A 24,711-nucleotide genomic window follows, 5' to 3' on the forward strand; every position below is an offset into this window, starting at 1 on the left:
AGAGAGAGAGAGAGAGAGAGAGAGAGAGAGAGAGAGAGAGAGAAGCAACGCTGAATCCAAAATCCCTGCAAGGAAAGGGAGATGGGGGTGGGTTTAAGGCACATACATGTTGGTGTCCGTGCCTCAAGCCAAAAGCAGGTGGTGTGTTATCAAGTCAGAACAGCCTGTAGGGAAGTTTGGCACAAGTCAGGTAGTGGCCAGGGAGATGGTGCCTTCTGTTCCCAGATCTGCGATGGGACATTTGGGAATCTCTACACAAAGGAGTGCCTAGTGTTGGCACAAAGTGCTAGAGGGAGCCTCAGAAGTGGAATCTGGGGTGCTCAGGCCAGATATCTGTTCTCTCTCCTCTTCCCATGCCCACACAACTTGCTGCTTCCATCGCTTCTAGCAATTTCCTGTCAAATATTCTGCTTAGTATCTTCTAGATCACTTCCCATCTCTTGTACTTCTCTCTCTCTCTCTCTCTCTCTCTCTCTCTCTCTCTCTCTCATTTGATTTTTTTTTTTTGAGACAGATCCCATGTATCCCAGATTAGCCTTGAACTCCTCATGTAGTAGAAGATAGCCTTGAACTTCGGTTTCTCCTGCTTCAACCTTCCAAGTGCTGGGATTAAAGGCGTAATCCAGTTCAGGCAAACACTCTACCAACTGAGCCACATCCTTAGCCCCAGTTTTCCATGAGATTTTTAAAATATTGTGTATAAACAACAACAGAAAAGGGCCAAGGGATAAGTGTACTTAACTCTCTGAGACAATCAAACAAACTGTCTTAAAATTTTCGATATTTGTTTTGAGATTTTTCCTATGTTCACATACATCTTCTTGGAAAATGAAATAATTCTGAAGAAACTGTTGCCCAATACCAGGTATTTCCCAGGTAAATAATAAACTTGAACATCATTCTTCTGCAACAGCTGCATAGCACTGTGTCCTGTGAAAGGACTGTCACTGGTGCAGCCCTGTTGAGCACTCCGAGGTTAGGAAGGAGAACAGAGTTATGCAATCCATAGTCTTCCCTTGAAATATAATTTTAGAACAGGAACTGATGAGTGAAAGGAAAATCACATTTTAAAGAGTATTTGCCTCAAGTTACAAAATTAGCTTCCTCACATGGTGTACCGGCTACATCCTTCCCTCCCTCTCCCTCTTCCCCTCCCCCTTGCTCCTCCTCCTTATGCCTCTCTCTAGACTGTGTTTCTCTGTGTAGCCCTGGCTGTCCTGGAACTTGCTCAGTAGATTATACTGACATGGGCCTTGAACTCACATAGCTGCCTCTGCCTCCAATTCTGCCTCCAGCTCCACCTTCAACTCCGCCTCCTGACTGCTGGGATTAAAGGAGTGTGCCACCCCACTGGGCTTATCTATATATTCTTGACAGAATACTAGAGAAGTTTCTGTTTTCTAAAATCCCTTCTAACATTGGAAATTATTTTTTTTTAATTTTTGTCAAGTTTGTCAAATGATATCTTATTTTTATTTAATTTGTCCTTTGTAAGGAAGATGAATTTTTTCACATGCATATTCATCATTTCAGCTTCTTTTGTGAAATATTGATTGTTATCCTCTGCCCAGCTTCTGCTTCTCAATACTGCTTGTATATTAAAGGTATCCATCACTTATTTGTATGCTTCTCTTCTTTTATCTCATTTAGACATTTGTGATTTTATGTTGGTTATGGTGGAGTGATCGTTTATACACAAAAAAACTTATTTACCACTTAAGTATTTAAAATTTTCATTATGGCTTAGGGTTTTATAAACATGGTTGAAATATTTTCATGATGATTAAAGGATTTAATCATGATTAAAATAATTTAAGGTTATGAAAGCAATAATTTTCTTCAGGTTTATGTCTGAAATCAGCAGAGAGAGAGAGAGAGAGAGAGAGAGAGAGAGAGAGAGAGAGAGAGAAAAGAGAGATAGAAAGAGAAAGAAGGAGAGAGAGAGAGAATGAGAAAAAGGGATATTGTGGCAAACAGTTCCTGTCAAGGTTCTAGTAATTTCTGGACACCAAAAAATGCCTAAGACACTACCATGGCCCCTAAAAGACTGCAATTACAGGTAAAATATAAGAGACATTGAGGTCATAAATATGGATTTTAGAGGAAAGTCAGTCAGCATGTACAAAACATGTTAGAAACAGGAATGGGAGAGAGAAGGTTTTTATACTTAGGGGTAGGTAGAAAGGAAGTCCATGTAGAAGTCTGAAGGAAGTTGCAGTAAGATGTCGTGGAAGCCACAGGACATTTTTGGTACCACATAGTCAGTTGGTCAAATGTAGACAAAAGTTAAGTAAAATAGAAGCAAAAAAATGTTGTACAGCCACATGGAGTAAGCAGCATCTGTGAGACAGGAGAAGCCAGCCCTCAAGCAGACTGCACCTTTAAGGAGATTTGAGACAGGAAGACAAGTATTTCTCCAGAAACTTAATTGTGGAGAAAGACTGAGCTGTGATAGTAAGAGCAACAAATCAGAGAGATTGTGGTTAAGACACAGGAGCCACGCAAGTGAACCCCGCTAGATGAGAAGACAGGTGTGCTGGGTGGGAGGCAGGTGTGCTGAGCCAGAAACAGGTGTGCTGAGCCAGAGACAGGTGTGCTGAGTGGGAGACAGGTGTGCTGAGCCAGAGACAGGTGTGCTGAGTGGGAGACAGGTGTGCTGAGCCAGAGACAGGTGTGCTGAGCCAGAAACAGGTGTGCTGAGCCAGAGACAGGTGTGCTGGGTGGGAGGCAGGTGTGCTGAGCCAGAAACAGGTGTGCTGAGCCAGAGACAGGTGTGCTGAGCCAGAGACAGGTGTGCTGAGCGGGAGACAGGTGTGAGGTTCTAGGACAGGTGCGTTGGACAGGGAGAATCAGGACAGATGGGAGGGGAGCCAGGAAGAGGCAAGACCATTGGAGTTGAAGGAAATGGTGGACACCTATAGTCAAATTGGCTAGAAAAGTACTCTTTCCCCTGCAAGGTTGGAAGATGACATCATTGTAGAACCAGCAGTCACCTAACAAGACTCAGAGTAAAAAGGGCCAATGCCTTGTTCTCCATGTTGACATTTTGTGTCATAAGTACCACTAGGGTCTGTCCTTGGCTGTAAATAGCATTGTTAAAGAATCTCTATATTGTTTGGTTAGTTAGTCACTGAATAGTTTTGAGAAGTCTCTCTTTCTTTGACCATGTAGTGCATAATAGATTATCAGAATAATTGACCTAGTCTGCTGCAGATGAAGTGACTGATATGTGTCATTGAGTCCAGAAGTTTCTGTTACTGTAAACATGGAGTATAAATAAGCCAGAAGAGTACTTCAAGTGATTAGCAGGCTTCCTTTTCTGCTTGTGAATGGAGACTGAGTCATCCACACAGGAGTGAAGTCTTCGGGGGTGACCCATCTCAGGGCACTGCATCCCCGGGTCTGGAGTTCATTTCTATTGCTGACTTTAAACTCTCACTGATAGGTCTTGATATTTCCAGTGTTTTTCATGTACACACTAAGCTTTCACAACTAACTAAAAATTTAGACCTGAGAAGTCTATTCTCTTCCCCCTCTTGGGGAAGATTTCTGGTTTAATTTTCACTAGAAATAATTATAAGATGAACCCAAGTTTGGAAGATTGGCCATGCATGCTCCTATACTAAGAGTGTTACACTTGTTAAAAATCAAGGCTGCCAGTGTAGCAGACTAATTGCGACTCAGAAATTCCCTGGGGGACTCCAGTCACTCTTCCCTGATTCTTTCCCAAATAAGCTGGCTCTCAGCCATATTTCCACTCTTCCTTGAGGGGTGAGTTCCAACAGAGTTTAGGAAGCATCGCCTGGGTATTCCAGATATTCCGAGAAGTCAGAGACTCAAGGTCAGACATCTAAAGCCACCACATACTCCAAGAATTTTCTCAGGAACGAAAGATGGCAAGGGTGAGAAGAGAAAGTCAACTCAGTGGGGAGGATGAGTCCAACACCATGGGCAGGGCAGCCTGCCTCCATTGTGAGCGGCACAGAGAACTGCACCTGCTCCAACTTCCCAGAACCCAGGGTGGTCAGCAGCCTGTCTGTAAGGTGATCATCTCTCTCCCCAGCCACCCAGGCTGCCAATCTCAACTGCCTTGTGGTTCCCCAGAATGTTGACACTGCAGGCAACTATGTGGAAGTGAGCTCTGAAGCCACATGAAATCATTTCCTCTGGCTCTTTGGACAAAACTGCATGAGATCTTCGTTCACCCCTTAGATACTCGCCACTGGCTGTCTCTGGCTGCAGCAGCAGCCCTGGCCTTGGAGGGGTATGCCAGGTGGGGGAGGGGACACGACTAAACATTCTTAGAAGGCTAAAGTTTGCCTTCCTTTGGACAGTCCCCATAGTTGAGTAGAGAACCACACATACAGAAGCCAGGAGTTCTGAGAAAATGAAACCAAGCAGATTGATGTGCTCTACGGGCACCTGGCCTACAAAGCAACTTCCACCTGCTGGCTGAACTCCTGGTTCCGTTTTCTTGCTGACTAGACACCCTAGAGAGAACTTAAGTGAGACAGGAGAGTGGTGATTTTCAGCCTCCCCACCCCCACTCCCCCAAGGGGGTGGGGGGGAAACGCGGTTAGCTTTCTGTTTGCAGTGACCTGGCCTCCGGTGTGACTTATCAGCTCTTGGGCCATTTGTCTCCAAAAGAAAAACAAACGGTGGAATGCACTGCCCTGCATGCTAATCAAGTGGCTGAGCCAACCCACAGCTTAGGAGAAGGTTTGCCAATGCGGAGAATAATGATCTTCAGTTTCTGACCTCCTGGCACCGCGCGGTGTTTATCAGGAGGTGCATATGACTGGTTAAGACACACAGCCTGGCTGGAAGGAAACAGCTGCTACTGGCATACTCCACACTTGGCAGCTAGACAGGCCAAGCGCTGCTGTGAGGAAGACAAAATTACCCCAGTAAGTAACCAGAGACTTGTGGTGTGTGTGTGTGTGTGTGTGTGTGTGTGTGTGTGTGTGTATGTGTGTATGTGTGTGTATGTGTGTGTATTACAAGTCACCAACTTTTTATTTCATGTTGATTTTGGTAACCTGTGACACTGTAGATGGTCATTTATTTGTACTTGTTAGTTTGTGTTTTTACTAACTTTTAAGAAATGTGTTCTTTTTAGCCACAGTGTCTCCTAACTTTAAGAATGAAAGACTGGATTCCTGTCTAGCAAAGAAGTTGATTTCTAGGTATCCAGGATTTATATTTAGGTTCGTAGCCAGGATTTAAATCACAAAGTAGTGAGCTGGTGGCTAGGAGCTGATGGCTGGAATTTTATTAATATTTTACCATTGAAACTTGAAAACAGAGTTGTTTAAAATATCTGGTGAATTAAAACTATGGCTGACTTGACCATTCCTAGTCAATTCTGAAAGAAAGAAAAAAAAAAGGTTTATGTAACAGCGTGTAAGAGTCTGTAAAATGTACTTTTAAATTGACACTTAGATCAGACTTTGCATCAGGTTTTATGTGTTGCTTTCTGGTTCATTGAATGCTTAACTTTATGCTTTTCTTCTGTAAACTCACATACTCTCGTGGCCTTAAAGGTAACACATACAGTTGTCTTATCTCCACCTCATTTTAGTGGCTCTGTGGTGCTCTGGGTCCCCCCCTCCTTATTTATAAGGTGGATTATAAAAGTGTTCTGTGACAGAGCGTGCTCTGGAGAGATCAACCAAGTAGGAAGGATGGAGGGACTGAGCTGTGGTTCAGGAGCCTTTAACCCAAGTGGAGGCAGAAGCCTGATTGATCATGCTGCTTCTAAGGGCAGCAGAACTCTGGATCAGAGTCACAGAACAATGATCTGGCAGGTTCCTCTTCTGGAGAGCGAGCGTGGACAGTCCTGAGGGACCAGAGAGGGGCTGTATTCATGTGGAGTCCCATGAGATGGTGTTTTGCTTCAGGTGAACCTAGGATACTCTTGAGTCTGGTTTCCCCAGAATGATTGACAGATTGTTCTTAGGGCTCAAATCATTCGATATGGTTGCAACCTTTGCTTGAGGGCATACCGAGTCTTCTTCACCCTCCCCTCCCCCGCTTGTATATGAAGAGGGAATGAAAATGATGCGGGGGGTGGGGGGGTCTGTGACACGTCTCTGAGGCACAGCGGACCTATAACGTCTCATCAGCCAGGATCCCTAAGGAGACAGCTTTGGGTGCTCTATGGAGAGGGGTGGAGGTGGGGTGACAAGAAAAGGCTAGTGTGGCAACAGATGTTCTTCACATTCTTTTCCTTACGATGTGGAAGAATCTGCCAAACCTGGAGTGTCCAAGGAGAAAAAGAATTACTCTAATTCTTTGTTCCTCTTGATGCCGTTTTGTGAGGTCCCGGAGCCAGCCAGTATCTTTCCTGTGACTTCCTTGTCTAGCCTGTAACTTCCTTGTCTCAGTTCAGAAGGCTGCTGTTGCCTAGGCCGCTCTTGAGAGCTCATGTTTACTAGCGTTCACGTTTCCCACAGGTTAACAATCAGGAAACAGACAAACAAACAAACAAACCTCTCCAGTGAAATTATGTCTCCAGAATGATAGACCATCCCATAATAAAACGCAATGTCTATTGAAGTCTAAACTAAGGACTGTTCTCTGTGAGACAACAAATGTATGATAATATATAGGGATAAAGTGGTAACCAGTGTTCCAGCACTTTCTGGGCACTCACGAGGCTCAGGGTATACACTTCCTATCCACCAAGCATGTCCAACTGCTGAGGTTTTGAATGCCCACAGATTTTGAACAAGGCAGTGATAAACCCAACTTTTTAAAGTACAAATAATTTAGAAAATATTAATTTTACATGCAACTAATATATACCATAATGTCAATTTTTTTCAGATCTGGATATAAATTATACAATGTTGAGTCTGTCACATGAATTTTGGAGATGAGGAAATTGTAGTACATTTTCCTACTGTAGTAGAAACAGAAACAGAAAAAAAAATACCGAAGGCTTCTGTTGCTGATACAGGAGATCATCAACAAACACTAATAAGCATAGCACATGCTTACTATGCAGTTCCAATACCAAATGACGTGCACAGGTGTATATATTTTGATAGAATATGCATGGTAATGCTACGTGCTGTCTAGCCAGTCCTTTGCTCATGATACCTCAATTCAACAGCTGTGAACGTGACAGGAATTTAGTGGAAACTGTGCTTTGAATCTTGATCTTGGATCTTTGCCCAATCTAGCTTTTTACTGGACCTTCCGTTCTTGACACACTGGGTTATTACCCTAGGTGTGAGCTTCACCTCTCATTTAGCCAGATGACTAGAAGGACAAACAACTGGCACCTTACAGAGTAACTTGTTCCTAAGTTGTGTTGTTTTCAATACTTACCTGTGGAATGCATTTTCAACTGATGCTAGTTTCAATTTAAGATAGGTTTATTGCAATAAAACCCCATTGCAACTTAAGAGTCATGTATGTGTTTTGTATATTGAAGAAGTTAAGCCTCAGAAGATGTTTAGGTATAACGGAAATGACATAAGGATCAGACTCTTAACCATATACATTTTTTTAAAAGGTGGAATTTGTGTGTAAATTCCACCATTTAGAGATCCCAGGAAATGAAAGTGTGAGTGTTTCTGTCCCAATACAATTAGATACACAATATGTGTGTGCAACGGCCTTCTAAACTCTCAACAAAAGGAAGGGCTAGTTTTCCCTGTGACAGTCCCAATCCAGACTCCATAGGAGCACTGACTGACAGTGTACTTTTTCCTCTTTGAGAAACAGTTCACAATGAAGACTTTTGTGTTGGTAAATCCAGCACTAGGAGCATGTTATTTATCTGGAATGCACAGCACTGCTGTCTTTTGTGGCTTTTCCATCATTTTTCTTCTGTAACCCCTTTTTTTTGGTCACTCTACCCATGCTGTGCACTGAATACCTGTCTTAGTATTGGAGCAACTATTTTTCGACCTGTTTCTATGGTTCCACTTAGAAGCCTGGTTGTTCAAGCAGGTTGTTTATTTGCTTATTCATTGAAATAGCACAATCCTTCACTCTGATACTCCCAAAGTATCACCCATGAAATTGTCCAATATAGATACCACTAATACAGATATCACACCATCATACAGTTGAAAAAAAAATTGTTGTACCACGAGCCAAGGACTGACTCAACAGCAGACAGGTTTTTCATGCATATTCTATATAAATGCATACACCTCTGTCCACCATTTGGTATGGCAAATGTGCCATAAACTTCACACCTGTGCATGTGTGATCATACTTATGTCTGTGTAGTTCAGCATAGAAAGGGTTCCATGGCAGGGGGCTGGCTGGGAGTGAGGTAGGAGAGATCTGATGGCTGTTGCACATGTTGTCTTGCTATGAGTCTTTTCATTTTATGGTTGGCTACGCACCTAGACACTGCCTATCTCACTTGCCAGTTGTGAACCTGTGGTTTTTCTGGGTCATCGATCAGGTAGAGCCTTCACAGAAAGCTACTTCTTGAACCTTTTTATAAATTGTATCTGCCTCTCTACATTCCTTCATTTGGCTAAATATCAAAATTGTAGTGAGCAAAAGGCTGTGTGTTATGTGTAAGGAGCAGGGAATGGGAAAATCTTCAGGCTATCAGAGAAAAATGAGTAAATAAGTATTATATGGATGCCTTGAGAAAATTATAAATTTTTTTTCAAAGTCATCATGACCAGATTACATATTTTGGAGATCAACCTATTCATGGATGCCTTGAGAAAATTATAAATGTTTTTTTCCAAAGTCATCATGACTAGATTACATATTTTGAAGATCAATCTATTGATAGAAAGAAAAAGCAAAATTTGATCTTTAATTTTACTCACCTAATCCCCTCAAAAGTAATCCCAAATCAATAGTCGTTGTCATTATAGTCTTCTAAACCAGAACACTTGAGAATTACCTCCAGTGAGAATTAGACTTGTTCCTTATGTCCTTAGGTGATAAGTTCCAGGACTCTATGAACACTATGCATGATCATGATGTTCAGATCCTCCCTGTTCTGTGACATAGTGTTTTCATATAACTTATGTTGATCTTTCTGTGTGACTTAAATCACCTGTGTCTCATTTGGAGATGTGACTTAAGATTGTTATTCTATATTCTTTAAGGAATAATGAAAAGGGCAAAAGGATTGTAGGTGTTCAATACAGATACCACTACTTTGAAAAGAATACTGTAAATTCTTGATTGGTTGTATTTCATAGACATAAAACCTTGAGGATATGAAGTCTCTGATCTTTGATGGAAATTGCTTCCCCCCCCCCAAGGAAATGGCATAGTTTAGTAAATGCTAGGCAGAGACACAAAGAGTGGACTCGGAATTTTGACATCATTCTTAAGCCATACTGTAGAGCTGATATGTAGCAAGATCAAATGCTTGCTTGATTTCTTGAATGTCTTATAATAGGGAATGAAATTCTACAATGCAGAGCATGTTTTACCTATCTTAGCAGATTGCATGCTTTACAGACACCTGTTCTCCAAAAGTTAGCCCCATGGTCCTTTCTTTCTCCTTTGTACCAGTTGCTCATTTACTATAGGAGTTAGCCATTGAGTTATCATATTCTCATTATTTTATGAGACCGAAAATCTTGGGTGTTCTATTCTTTCAGGTGGTCTTTGTCCTTTCAGAGTCTGTGGTATGTAAAGTCACTGTGCTTTAGTCCTTGAATTCTTCTTTGGGATTGAAAAACCAGAATGCCTTTTTACATGAGAATTCACTGGCAATAGGCACTCTCTCACACTGCCACAATTTCATGTAGGGACATGGGCATCATTACCATTGTTTACAGAGAGGAGACTGAGAATGACAAAACGTAGGTAACTTGTCCACAGTCATGGAGGAAGTACGTGGCAAAATTCTACACAGTGTAAATAATTTATTAGCCCAGAATCCCAGGAATTTCTCTGTTTATGCTGTCATCCAGGGGTAGACAGGGTTCAATTACATCATCAAATTGCACATTTTTTATTGCCTTTTGTAATGAAAAAGGTTGTAACTTGTCATTATCTTCTGTTAGGCATTGGTTTACAACTAGTCTGTGGTATGCTGGCTGATGGGGATGTTAGTGGTATTAAATAAATTTTATGAGCGGTTGACTTGAGGAATAAGTCCATCTTAGTCACAGACACAAAAATATTGGCTTTGGATAATATTTGTAGTGGAATTTAGTCATCATTTTCGTCTTTGGTGTGGTTAGGTTGGAGTCTCAGCCATGATGGCATGCTGTAACATCAGCTTTTAGAGGCCTATTCCTGAGATGTAACAAGTTAATACTATAGTTAATTGATTAAGTTTAAAAGAATTCAGCCTCTTCTCTTGCATATATTCTCCTTGCCTAACAAAAGCATTGGTGATTCTTAGGAGTTCTGTTTGTTGCAATACTTGAACATCCAGGGAGCAAGAGGGCACTCCGAAATGCCTGCTACTTTCGTCTGTGTAGTTATTTGCTCAGTGTGAAGAGTCTTAGCTTACTAGACTAATTGAAACTCTCTACTGTTGGTCAGTTTTCCAATATGTTTATTGTTCACTGGCTAACACCACTATCTGTATGTTTGTAAGATCATAAAAACAGCTGTATGTGATATCTAGTGGTTGTAAGTGCAGCTATACATAGTAATAGCCAGGGAAAATATAAATGCATGGTGTTTAGCAATAAAAAAAATTATAATAACCTTTGTAGTATGACAAGTTAAGGCTACTTTCTTTGAATTTAAAAAAAGTCTTGAACTGACTCATGAACTGATCCGAAAGGTATTTTCCCCCTTACTGGCTATTGTAATAATCAGAATGTTCTGCACCTTCCAAGAGCATAAAGAGAACATTTTTAAAAGAAGGAGAGACAGCGAAATGGTTGATTATAGTTCTACCATTATGGATTTCATGTTTGTCAGGGGAGTCCAAAGAAACGTAAATCTTGATGGCCCTGCTGTAATAGAAGGATCTTATTCAAGTCTAGTTTGTGACATGATTCAGGTAGCTGCACCTACACTAAGATCTTTTAAGCTTCTGTTTAATAGGATTGGCACTTTTATTTTCTGAAGGCTTCTTTATTTCTTAAATGTTGTTCCATCTTTTTCCTTAATCAGCTGAACCATCACCACTCCATAAGGTGCCATATTATATTATTATGACATTGATTTGCTTTAGGATTCTAAACACAATCCGAGTTTTAATTAAGAACATGTTCCTGGTACAACCTGGCAGAGAACCCCCATGGAAGAAAAATAACATGGGAAATTTATATCTATTCCCAGAGCTTTGTTTTAGTTATTGCTTTCCTGTTGCTTAATTTTTTTTCAACCCCACAGACAAGTAACTGCATTAGAGAATGTATAAATGATTTTAATTGCACTTTCCCTGTCTGGAGCGTTTGTAATGTGGCAGAGACTTACGCAATTGGCCCAAAGGGAAATTGATGAGCTAGAAATGGAATTAGGCACAGTCATCAATCTACGGCAGTCAGCCTCCAAGTTTACAAACCAGCTCAGTCTCTCCTCTGTTTTTAGGACATTTTCTTTCCATTCAACCATCCAAACTGCTTTACAGCAGGGTTCCTTGGTGTCTTCTGTGTGAGTTAACCTTGGAAGGCGCATGAGAGAGTTGTGCCTTCAAGTCTGCACATGCTGGTCCCTGTTGCAGAACACTTAAGTCTTGGAATCAAAGACCTTGGGAGAAGTATCTTCTTTCCCAGGCAACTATAGAAACTCTCACTGTACCCATGAAGGATGCTCCTTCCCAAATCTCCTGGAGCTCCAAAGCACTCAAGAATTTTAAGTAGTTTTAAATTGAAGAACCAAGCACATCCATATTTGGTTCTGAGATACTCACACTGCAAGTTCAATTTGAATGAACACTGGAATTTGCTCAGGTCTCAGTTCTGCTTTCTCAAAGTAGAAAGTATTTCATTTATGCATGGAATGCCTGCCACTCAAAAATCATATGAGTTGACAGGCTGTTTTAGAGATCATTATTTTTCTGTGGCATGGGCAAGTGGCCAATCTGAATGGTGGTTGTGCAGGTTTCTCTGTGGCCCACTTCTCTCCCCAGCCAGTCTTGATCTTGAGATGTCTCTGCCTCTGTCTGTGTTTCTTTTGTAGTATTTCAACTGTGCTTGCTGTAGGGAGGGGGAAAATAACGTTTACTTTCACCTCATTCACAAAGCAGATAGCATTGTAGTGAGCAGTGTACTTTAAGAGAAGAAAACAAACTTCAGAAGAGTTGAGTAACTTGTGTTTTGATAGGCCAGCAAGATGAGATTCTTTTTTTTTTATGAGTACACTGTAGCTGTCTTCAGACACACCAGAAGAGGGCATCCAATCTCATTACTGATGGTTGTGAGCTACCATGTGGTTGCTGGGATTTGAACTCAGGACCTCTGGAAGAGCAGTCAGTGCTCTTAACCGCTGAGCCATCTCTCCAGCCCTTTTTAACATAATGATGCCATCTCTTATTCTGCCTAAGTTTAGAACGGTTGCTGTCTATGGAAAGGACATCCATAGTGTAGTGGCCTTGTCACACAACTGATGTTGCATCATGACCAATACATGTGCCATTCCCATTAGTAGACTTTTACCAGACAGAAAAGCATTCTCAGGGTCTGTGGATTCATTACTGCACCCTGAGTCTCTTTTTAGTTCCTACCCTGAACTCATTCAGCTGTGGCCCTCTGTGTCTCCTGTAGGGTGGTCCTATAGAACTCAGCCACTGTCAACAGTCAAACATCATTACTCTATCTCCGGTGATGACACTTAGAAAGAATGGTCACGACAATGGGCCTAGCAGATTCGCCAAAAGTGACGGTTTGTTGAGTGCTGTATTTAAATTTTATAAGACATGACATAACATTGGCACTGAGAGGGGCAGTCATATTCATTCATATAAATGTCTCTGGGGACCATTATTACAGAGAGCTAGAATAGCCAAGTAGTGTCAGGAACAGAATCAATGTAAGATACCTCTTGATGTCATATATATATATATATATATATATATATATATATATATATATATGATATACATGATATACATACATTTGGAAGTTGCAAAAACTTTGACTTAAGCTAGTGATGGTGATATTGATGAACATGTAAGAATTGAGGACCAATCTATCATCTGTAAGAATTAATGAAATACAACATGCATAAAAATTTTATAACTTATCTTGTATATTATCTCATACCAACCTTATGGAAAACAAATAAATTTAGAAATTCATGAATTTAGAAAGTTGTTTGGACTGTTAGTCCCTAAATATAGAAATAAATCTAAAATGTTTAAAGGCTTAATTAATACAGTCTAATTTATAGGTCTCCTCATGCAGAAGTCATCAAAAGGAATTTTTAAAAAATCTAAAATGTTTTTTCATTCAAGATGATTCATTTGGTGTTTTTAAACATCAAGCATGGATAACTATATGGATTTTTCCCCCCATAGACTATTACCACCTTGTTAGTCATGCAAGCATTTTAAAGTATTGCAATAAGCACATTGCAATGCATGAATATGTTTGTAAAGAAGAGTATTATGGCAGTCCAGGAAATGGAGATAACTCTATCAGGTTGAGGCAGGGGAGGGGTCCTGGAGTTGGTGACATTTGAGCTGGAGGAAAAACAAGCAAGCAAGCAACGACAACAAAACATAGTTACTGTTGAGAGGAAAAGGAGGCTATTTTGAAAAAGTCTATTCCAAGAATCACACATCACTTGGTCGAGCTGAATCATAAGATACGAGTTAGAGGGCTTGAAGAGAGGTTCTTCCAGATGGTCAAGATTCCTGTTGGCTTTTCTGAAGCATTGGTATATATTTGACGGTTATTTGAAGCTTACAAAAGAGCAAAACTTTTTTTAGCAGACTGAAGTAGAAGGATTAGAAGTTCAAGGCCAACTTGGACAACTTTATAAGACCTTGCCTTGAAGAGAAGACAAAAACAACCACAAATCTCAAGTTTTCATTGTGGGATATTTAAATATATACAAAAGCAAACAACATGACATAATGAATTCCCATGTCTTCTTCACAGAACTTTAAGGTATTTTATTTTTCAATGTTGTTTATATCTCTACTTATACACTTCTCTTCCCATCATTAATCTTTACTTTATTGGCTCAGTAAGTAAAGGTACTTGCTGCCACCCCTGATGACCTAAGTTCAATTCCTGGGACCCACATGGTGGAAGGCGGTAAGTGACTCCCACAAGTTGCCCTCTGAGCTTCACATATGCACTGTGGTGCACACACAAACACTCACTCACTCACTCACTCACTCACTCACTCACTCATGTGTACTGAATAAAAAAGAGTATATATATATATATATACCAATATATATGGACACACATATAAAAATAATACATATGTGTGTATATATATATTCATAAACCAATATGTATATATACTATATATAATATATAAACCAAATTATGTATTGTATATGCATGTGCATGTGTGTCTGTATATTCATATGTACATGTACATACATATGTATATAATTTATGTATATATATTGGTTTCTTGAGACAGAATCTCTCTCTATAGCCCTGGCTGTCCTAGAACTCACTATGTACACCAGGCTGGCCTCAAACTCATAGAGATCTACCTACTTTTGCTTACAGAGTGCTGAGATTAAAAGTGTATATCACCAGGACTGGATTGAAAAAAAGAAGTTTAATAGAATTTTTTAAAAAACCACTAACAAAACATGGCCAACATGCAGGAAATGGCATCCAAAGTTCGAGGGAACAGAGGAACCATATGGACAGACAAAAGAAAAAAACTAAGGCCTGTGTTAGGTATAATGAATAGCTACAAAATTTAATGGCTACTCTAAAAGGTGCATGACTTTTTTTTTTTTTACCAGATCTCTCTCGAACCACTAGAAATTTAAAAGAAATGAGTTTAAAATAGTGAAAGGAGCCCCCACCCCACATGATTATATGACGAAACTGTTCAAACAAACAAAACATTACAAGAATTGGACAAGGAATCCTCAAATGTTGCTCATGAAGGTCACCAACAGTTTCTGTTGTTTGTTTCCTAGCACATCAGTCCAATGGCATTTTGTTTCTAAGGTAAAATGCAGGCAGAAATATAATTTATACCTTGCTATTTAAGCAACTTATCAGACATATCACTAATAAGACTATGATATTATGTAGAATCTGTACTTTTCAAAGAGACAGAGGTTTTGACCTATCTGTGCTTATTTTCTCTAAAGGAAGGTTGCTGATTCCAGAAAGATCAATATAGGCCATAGCTGGTTCTTTCTGGGTAGTTATTAAGAAAACCAACCAAACAACCAAACAAAACCCTTGAAATCTTTGCAAAATCTCTAAAGGGCTCTGCACGCCCCACCCTCACAATGTAAGTCAAGGATGAGTGGGACTGAAGACGGAGGACTCTTTAGGGAGAAGTCACTGCATTTAGGGACTCTGTAGCTGTGGCTGAGGCAAGGGAAGCCTAGGGGCACAGGATCAGGGTTAGGCAGCAGTACCACGCCTTCCTCTTTCACCTCTGGCTCAATAAGTTGACAATGGAAGAGTCAGTGTTTAGGCCACACAAAGAAGTGTTTGCTCTCATTCTGACGTGTAGCTTTTCCTCAGGATTTCATCTCATTGGGAAGGAGTCCGCTGAAACTGTCTTCCAACTGTCTAATAAGGGCAGGTCTTTTCCTGCACATTTCCTAAGGTAGAGAAAGATCTTCCCAAAATTAAGATTGTAGCTACTCAAGCCCTAAAAATATTACTGGGAATAATGGAGAGGCATTTGCTCCTGAGTAATTCACTTGCTCTGTCTTTGCCTTTGTTTTAAAAATTACATTGTGTGTGTGTGTGTGTGCGTGTGTGTACACAGTACATGTGTGGAAGTCAGAGAGCAATTTGTAAAAGTAAGCTCTTTCCTTCTACCCTGCAGGTCCCAGGCGTTACACTCAGGTATCTAGGCTGGTAGGAAACTTGTTTATTCTCTGGGCCATCTCGATGGACACTCCTCTCTATCCTTCTTAAGATAGCTGTCCCTGCCTGATGTGGGTAGAATTTAGAGACAGGAACGCAGCAAAGTGCAATTTGTAGATAAGTTAGTCCAAATTCTGACAGATCAGTGAGGATGGCTTCAGCTTCTCCAAATCCACTAGCTAGAGACAGTGGATCTTTACTAACTCCACTCCCTTTCACTTTAGATTGATGAATTTAAAACTTTCTTTGATCAGGAGACATAACTAGGTCAGGATAACCTTTGCAAAATCAAAAGGCTAAATTTCTTTGCTATCAGACCAGTGAACATACATTCCATGACTGATAGCAAACAGTCTAGTCATCTTTCATTACCTAAATGATAAATGGACAACATCAAGATACGAAGTCCACACTTCCATATCTAGGTGTTTTACTTCAAAATTAACATTTTGTATCTCAGAGACACTCTTACCTCCATGCAAATCTGGGTTCTAAAAGCTTACTACAGAGGAGTATTTTTCTTTCAACCACTATACTCATTGCTTAACCATGAGCCAATCAGTATCATTTTGTCTATAGGAATCTTTTTTTAGAATAAGGTTGCTAACATCTTAAGTAAGAAGTGCCCTTGGAAAGTGGAAATGCACCTTATGTCTCCTATTACCACAGTCTCCTGAATTAGAGGTCTAGTTTCCAGGGTAAACCTAAAATGCTGTTAGAAAACTTGAATGAACAGGAAGATGAAACCGGGTGGTGGGTTCAATCCTGCAGCTGTCCTGAACAGTAAACAAACCTTTTGTCCTTTCTGGTTTCTCTTCTTAGAGTAATAAACAGCAACAAAAGATGAGTAAATACCAGCTCAGTTTCTCCAGTCAGCAATTACAGTGCGACTCTTTTATTCAAGTGCTATAAATGACACAGGAAACTATCCTGAAAAGCCCCCAGTGGGGAGTGTGACTTCCTAGAGCCTGCATGGAGAAGTCAGATATCCCTAGTTGTAGTTAACAAGCACAGAAAGAGCAACAGGAAGAGGAAGCTGATGGAGTGCAACACTGCTCTATATAGTATGCAGAGCTGAAGATGTTTGCCTCTCAGCACAAGGAGGTACAGTTTTTAAAGGTAGCTCAAGTCAATGGACATTGTTTTATCTTAATCTTTCGAGAATATACCAAGAGAAATGTCAAGAAGTATTGACTCATGTGATTTATTGCTGACTACTATAGTAGTGAGAACTTCTTGGCAGATACACATGTGTGTGGTGGACGCATGCATGTACAGGGGCAGATGGGTGTGTTCATGTATACATAAAGGCCAGAGGTTGATGTTGGGTGTTTTCCTCCACTGATCTCCATTTTATTTACTAGGGAAGAGTCTCCCACAGAATCAGGAGCTAATCTAGCTACACATCTTACTCCAGGTATCTCTTGTCTCTGTCTCCCTAGCACTTCGATTACAAGTGGGCTGCCATGTGGGGGCTGGGGCTCCACGTTTTAAGTTTTATGCTTGTGTGCCAACTGCTTTATCCACTAAACTCTCTCTTCAGTCTGAGATTATGAAAGAAAAACTACAGAAATAGGAGGGAATTGCAAACCTTGAGGTAATATAGACATTTAAGGATAATATGAATGCAATTAAGTAATACCTTGTTAGCCTGATGGTTCTCAACAGACAAAGCAGAAGCCTCCAAATCTGCTTTGTGCCCAGGTGAAAGATGACATTTGTCTTGTAGTTTGACCCTCCCTTTTTAGTGAGCAGGAGGGGAAGCTTGAGTAAGCACAATATCGATCTTGTCTTCCCCCTTATCTAATCTACACATAGGACCATTCTTAAACTCTTTACCCTGAGAGGTCCTCCTTAGCTTTTGAATCTGTGATGTCAGAGGCCCATCCAGTAAGTCTGAGGTTGGGTCTGGCAAAGGAAATGTCAATAGCAAGCAGGCATCAGGTTCCCTTCCTAAAACTTCCAAAGGAGGAAAGGCACGTCACTGAATGATATGTGACGTCACTGAATGATATGTGACGTTTGGTCTCAGTCTCAGGGGACAACAGATGAGAGTGAAGATTTAGGGAGTCTGGGAGTCACTTGCAGGCTAGCAAACATAGACCACACAGTCCTGATTTTCCTACAAGGATAAAGAACACTGGATATTAAAGTAGAGGTTGAGTTTGTATATCATTTTACAAATAGCTAAAAATCTTTGAAAAATTTAAATGCCAGCAGGACCAACAAATACAGCTATGGGATGCATCGTTCCAAAAGACCTCCATATTGTAATCTGTATAAGCTGAGGGAGGCAGAATTGATTAGTGTACACGGTCTTCACTGCAGAGAAAACACTGAGACTTTTGGTTTATTATTTGCCTGTCAGTAAATAGGTTTTCTCAGATAAGGGGGAAAGTCTGCAGGTGAAAGGTGCTTGCAATCAGTATCCATGATGTCTCTACAGTCTGTGAGCAGTATCCGTGATGTCTCTACAGGGACTGTGTTCTTGTACCTCACCTCTGTCAGGTTAGAGACAGAGTTTGGGGTGATTATGTCAAGCAGGGTGGTGGTTTTGGTCCTGCAAGCACAACTGAGAGAGACGTTGTTGATGTCATGCACAGACAGTTGGACAATGCTCTTACTATCCACATAGACCTCAGTTAAAAACTTGATGGAATATGTCTTGAGTTACAGCAAAGGTACAGAAGGTTGGAAATGTCCAGATGGCAGAAGAGATTTTCCTAGATTAAAAAAAAAGTAGGTGGTTGGCTTTTCTTTACATTTTATTGATGTGGCCTTCACCAAGCCAAGCATTAAATGTTAGGAAAGAAGGTATCAACATAGAAAACAACCTTGCTGAGCATTGTGGCACATGTCTGCATTTGCCAACACTCAAGAGGAGGTTGAAGCAGGAAGGTTTAAAAAAAAAAAAAAGAAGAGAAGAGAAAAAAAGAAACCAAAAATGACAACACATTTCTTTCAGTGCATACAACCAGTACATTCCAGGTTTCAAGTATTTCTTAATTTTCATATGTAGAGACAGTTCCAGATATTTTGGTATTTTTCCTAGTCATTGAATGTTCTTATGGTAGTTTTTTTTTCTCTCTCTCCGCTCCCCTCTCCCTCTTCCCCCCTCCATGTGTGTGTGAGTGTGTGTGTGTGTGTATACTGTTTGTTCTTGTGTATCACTGAGGCCTGCACATGCCATAGTGCATATTTGCAGGTCATAGCACAACCTCAAGTGTCAGTTTTTTGCCTTCTCCCTTGTTTGGAACTCCTGTGTGTAGCTCTACACCCCTGGCGAGATGGTCTTTGTGCTAGCTACCTGGATCCTACTGTCTCTGACTCTTATCTCACTGTAGAAACAACGGGGTGGGGTGGGGGCATTTGTTATCACCCCTGGCTTTGTGTGGGTTCTGGGGATCCAAACTCAGGTCCTCACACTTGTGTGGCAAGTCATCCATGCCACTCACGGAGCCATCCCCCAGCCCTGTATTTTTTTTCTGGAACAATGAAAGAGTGTAGTACCAAATTAATGAGACATTTAAACATTTTAGTTTATCTTTTTTTAATTTAACATAAAGTGTTGGAGTTAGTAATGAGGAATTGTCTTTTTAGCTAAAATTCTGGTGGATACTGAATGTCTGTGTGATTAGTAAGAAGATAATTAGATAAAAATTATATAAGTAATGAGATCAATACATACATATGTTCATACATATGATACATATGCTCTCTTTCTTTTCTCTTCTTTCTTTCTTTCTTTCTTTCTTTCTTTCTTTCTTTCTTTTCTTTTCTTTTCTTTTCTTTTCTTTTTTTTTTTTTGAGACAGGGTTTCTCTGTGTAGCCCTGGCTATCCTGGAGCTCTGTATGTAGACCAGGCTGTCCATGAACCTACAGAGATCTACCTGCTTCGGCCTCCGGAGTGCTAGGATTAAAAGCATGTGGTACTAAACTTAGAGTACATGCTCTGTTTCCTGGGCTATGAATTAGAAGCCAATACTGAAAAGGAGCTGCCGTAAATGAGATAATGTGGTGAGATTCAACTGGCAAGGGTCAGCCTTTGTGGGAATCTACACACTTGTAAAATCCCCACAGATTACTGCAGAAGCCGTTGCATTCTGATTCTAAATTTACTACCAGCTCAGTTTCAGTTACTGTTTGAACTTTTCAGCCTCCTTATCGTGACTAGCAGTTCCATTCAGAAGACTTTTAATGAAGATAGTTCTCTGTGTTATCTACCCTCAGGCATGGTTTTAGGTATGTTAGTATCTGGCAAGCATTTTCCCTGGAATCTGATAATCAACTTGGGTCGAGAAAGATGGAGACTCTCATGTAGTAAGAGAGTGTTAGAGGAGATTGGGAAATGAGCAGAAGACTGGTGGGTAAGGTCATAAAAGAGGAATTAATGAATGGGGATTTATTCAAGTGTGTGTACACTCTGTCCCCTGTCCTATGCCATTGGATTACTCAGACTCTGAGACCGACACCTGTTTGTCTTTCCTCTCTATTGAAGCCAAATGAATCTTTCTCAATGAATACAGGACACACTTCTGGGCAGGGGCTCTCAAAAAGTTTGGTCTTGTTCTTCTAGGGAAACAGAGCCAGTCAGTATAAATCACACAAAACTTAGAGGAAAGCAGTTCACAGAGTGCCTACATCTGTCTGGAAGCTTCTAGGGGTTGGAGCATTGTTAAAAAGTGTGAATGTTATTGCCAGGATAAAACACATCCGGGGGTGGTGCACATGTAAAATTTTTGCTCAGTTCTCTATTGTGTTACATAGCTCTAAGGTCCTTTCCATGGCGTACAAACTGTTCCATAAATAGCCCCTTATCCCAAGTCCAACCCTTACCTCAGATCTACCACATACTCCAGGTCCAACCATTACCACAGGCCTACCCCTGTAGAGGTAGACCCCATTCCCAACCCCATAGACTCATGCTATTGAATGTTTGGGCCATAGGGAATCGAACTCTTAGGAGGTATGGCCTTGTTGGAAGAAGTTTGTCACTGTGGAGAGAGTTTTGAGGTCTCCTATGCTCAAGCTTTGCCCAATGTGGAATTCTAGTCTCATCCTGGCTGCCCGTTGAAGACAGTCCCCTTCTGCTGCCTTTGGTTCAAGATGTAGAACTCTTGGCTCCTCCAGCACCGTATCTGCCAGGATGCTGCCATGTTTCCTGCTATGATGTTAATGGACTGAACCTCTGAAACCGTAAGCCAGCCCAAATTAAATGTTGTCCTTTATAAGAGTTGCCTTGGTCATGGTGTCTGTGCACAGCAGTAAAACCCTAAGACAACCCCTTCCTCCAGATTCATCCCTTTCCCCAGGTCCACCGAAACCCTGCCCCTGCTCCTCCAAAAATGAACTTCTTTTTCATACTCCCCATGCTTTCCACATTGGCATTTGCTATTTTTAAAACTTCTGATCCACCCCATGGCATGTTTTAGCCTGCCAGTAACATACACACATTTCAACAATTGTCCAACCCCAGACACTTCCAGACAGACGTTGGCACTCTGAGAAACCAACTTCCTCTGTTTTGTATGATTTACATTGCTGATTGGATCTGTTTCCCTCGGAGAACAAGGCTGTAGGTTTTTAAGAACCCCCTACCCAGACATGTGCGTCCAATATCTTTATGTGGTTATTTTTTCTCTTCCAACCTGACTTTTAAATGTCTGATTTATTTCTCCTTCCCGTTTCTCGCTCTCCTCTGTTTGTTATTTCATGGAAAATCTAGCTTCCTTTCCTTCTATCCTCTGCATCTCTAGATTACACCATTGGATTCCTGGCTCTAGAAAGTGTGTAGTTTTGGAAGCTAGTTATATCAACACACACTACAAACCTGTAAATCAGCAGTTCTTAGCCTACGGGTAGTAAGTCCCTTGGGGATTATATATCAGATATCCTGCATATTGCATATTTATATTACAATTTATAACAGTAGCAAAATTACAGTTTGGAAGTAGCAATGAAATAAGCTTATGGTGTGTGTGTGGGGGTGGGGGGTTGGGGTGGTTCACCACAATATGAAGAACTGACTGTATTAAGGGGTGGCAGCATTAGGAAGGTTGAGAACCACTGCTCTAAATGCTTGAGGAATTCCAAAGTTTGCAGTAAGTTGACAGGTTTCCCTCTACAGGCCCCTGGTCTCCCATTTGTTGTGAATGCACTCATAATAGTGTTCTAATGGGCAACCATATTCTACACTACAGAAAACTACTTGGCAAACGCAGTTGGGAACGGGACTTCATTTTAGAATCATGTTGTGAGTCATGCTCTCTTCTGTTCTGGTGAGGAAGGTGCAGTGACTTCTTTCCTGTTGGGTGATAATAGTGAACTTTACAGAAGTTAAATGGTACCTATGATAGATAGCACAGAACATTCCAGTAACTTATGCTTTCTTTTCCATAGGGAAGTGCTGTGATTTCAGACGTAAGCAGTGTCACAGCTTCTTGAGACCTTTTTCTTTTAGAAAAAGAAAAGACAGAGAAATCCTTTCCTGTAAAAAGGAGAGAGAGAAAGAAGAGAGAAAGAAAGGCAGACAGACTTGTGGTAGGAAAAACATCTGAAATAAACGAGAACAACAGAGTCGTTAAGGGAGCCCTTCAGTTGGATGCTTCAAACTGTCTAAATGTAACTAAAAACGAAGAGAGAATTTGAAAGACACTTTTTTTGGTTCTTATGTTTGGCTTGTAATCAGTTCCAGTAAAAAGTCTAGCTCCAAATCCCTGATTCAGAAGTAATTTAAACTGAGATTTTTGCCATCTCATAAAAGAGTACAATAAACACACAGGTTTCTAAATAGGAACACATGTTTTCACTATATGTTACCATAGTACAGTTACTGTTGGAGAAGGAAAATAATCTGTATGATAACTTTTGGTAGATTTCTTTTGGGGGGTTGTTTTGTTTTTTGTTTGTTTGTTTGTTTTGTTTGTTTGTTTGTTTTTTAGAGACAGGGTTTCTCTGTATAGCCCTAGCTGTCCTGGAACTCACTCTGTAGACCAGGCTGGCCACAAACTCAGAAATCTGCCTGTCTCTGCCTCCCAAGTGCTGGGATTAAAGGCATGCGCCACCACTACCTGACTTTCGTGGGTTTCTTATCTGTACACATGAAACTGGCATCAAAATGATGGGAAAAGTTTAATCTTTGAATACTTATCACCGTCAATGATAAAGTAGCTGAGGTCATATACTTAGTAATAACTAAGTACTCCATGTCCCTGTTGTGTTATTATTGTTTTAATTTAATTTTAGTTTATGTGCCTGAGTGCATGGCCTACAATATGTTCTTGTGCACCACATGCATGCCTGGTGTCCATGGAGACCAAAAGAGAGCATCAGATGACCTGGAGCTGGAGCTTGTTGTGACTCAACATCTAGATCCTGAGAATTGAACCCAAGTCCTCTGGAAGAGCAGACAGCGCTCTAGCCCCTGTTCCTTTTTGATTCGGTATTTAGGTTAGCATATAACTGATGGGTTTCATCATGGCATCCACCTTGTTTCCATTTTCTCCCAAGTGCCCTCTCCCACTGTGCCTGGTTCCCTCTCTTTCCCAATCACTTTCTCGTATGCTTAACTATCACATACATTCCATTACTCTTTCTGTTTCCCATCCAGCACAGGGTATCTTCCTTCTCTCTCATGATTGTCTTCCTAATTTTAGGACCCACTACCCTTTTATTTGTTTGCAGTTCTGCAACTTTGTTTGGCATTCAGCAGTCTCGTTCTCATCTGCATTGACCATCTGTGGTATCAGGCAAGCTTCTTTGGTGAATCTTCATCCTCATTATGTTTTCCAGACAAACGTACTCAGGATATGAACATTCCTCACTCTTTTGGCTCAGACACATTTATCGAGCCTGGTAGCAGTGTGCTCATCAGGAGTTCCCGTCTCCTTTGTGGCAAATTTGTGGATTTCTTTGAGTGCTGGAGGGTCACGCTTCTTGAAGCTTACTTCATGGATGCAGTTAATAGTGTTGATGATGTATTTTTGGGTCACCACCTCGTTGATAGCAGAACAACCCTTCTTCTTGTCACCCTTCTTTGTGGGAGCCATTATGCTGGGCCCAATTCGGAAAGGCTTCCCTCCCTTTTTAATATTTTCATTTATTTAGGCAATTTTGGTGTGTTTGAGATTGGAACTAGCTACACTGCCCAGGTCAATCTCAAACTCCTGAACCTGAGCCAGCCTCCCAAATAGTATCACTGCTCCTGGCTTGTTTTGTGCTTTTTTAAAAATTCAAAGACTGAGTTATACATGCTAGTGTTAGACATGGTGGAGAATTGAGAGTCTGAAGTAGGAGAATCATGAGTTCTAGAACACCCTGGTCTACACAGCAAGTTTAAAGCTAGCTTGTGCATACTGAGACCCTGTCTCAGAAAACAAACACTGCGTCTCCAAATCAGTTATTTAATAAAGTCCAAGGCCTTGGCAGTCTATGACCCAAGGATGGGGCAGTTGCCTAGAAAGCATGAGGCCCTGAATTGAGGATGAGTGGGGAGAATGGGAGAAACTGGCAAGGGATTGCTCAGAATTCACCTCACAAGAGTTCATTGTGTTTTAGAATAAATAAGGATATTTAACTATGTTTTCTTTACTGCTGGAGTACTGGGGGTGGGGGTGGGGGAACAGGGCTTCCAGCGTGGATTTTTGGGAGGTGAAGGTTGGCGATAAGGTGCTCAGAACAGTGACCACCACAAAAAGCATTAAAAATGATCTCTTTTCCAAGTTTTCCTCCTCCTCCTCCTCCTCCTCCTCCTCCTCCTCCTCCTCCTCCTCCT

At 40.9% G+C, this 24,711-nt stretch overlaps 1 protein-coding gene across 4 annotated transcripts in view; it reads left to right on the forward strand.

The window, feature by feature from the left end:
• Positions 1–24,711, forward strand: part of Rasgrp3 (RAS guanyl releasing protein 3) — a 94,693-nt gene that overhangs the window by 25,926 nt on the left and 44,056 nt on the right. For 2 of the 4 annotated variants that reach the window (XM_028773425.1, XM_028773424.1), the window contains exon 1: positions 4,504–4,907. The exons of 1 other annotated variant lie outside the window; for it this stretch is intronic. The gene's annotated coding sequence lies outside the window, so the exon portion shown is untranslated. Of the gene's footprint in view, positions 1–4,503; positions 4,908–24,711 lie in introns of those variants that run through there. One more of the 4 variants, XM_028773428.1, reaches the window with a different exon arrangement.

Source organism: Grammomys surdaster, unplaced genomic scaffold, assembly GCF_004785775.1.
Source record: "Grammomys surdaster isolate TR1022 unplaced genomic scaffold, NIH_TR_1.0 227, whole genome shotgun sequence".
Lineage (NCBI taxonomy): Eukaryota > Metazoa > Chordata > Mammalia > Rodentia > Muridae > Grammomys > Grammomys surdaster.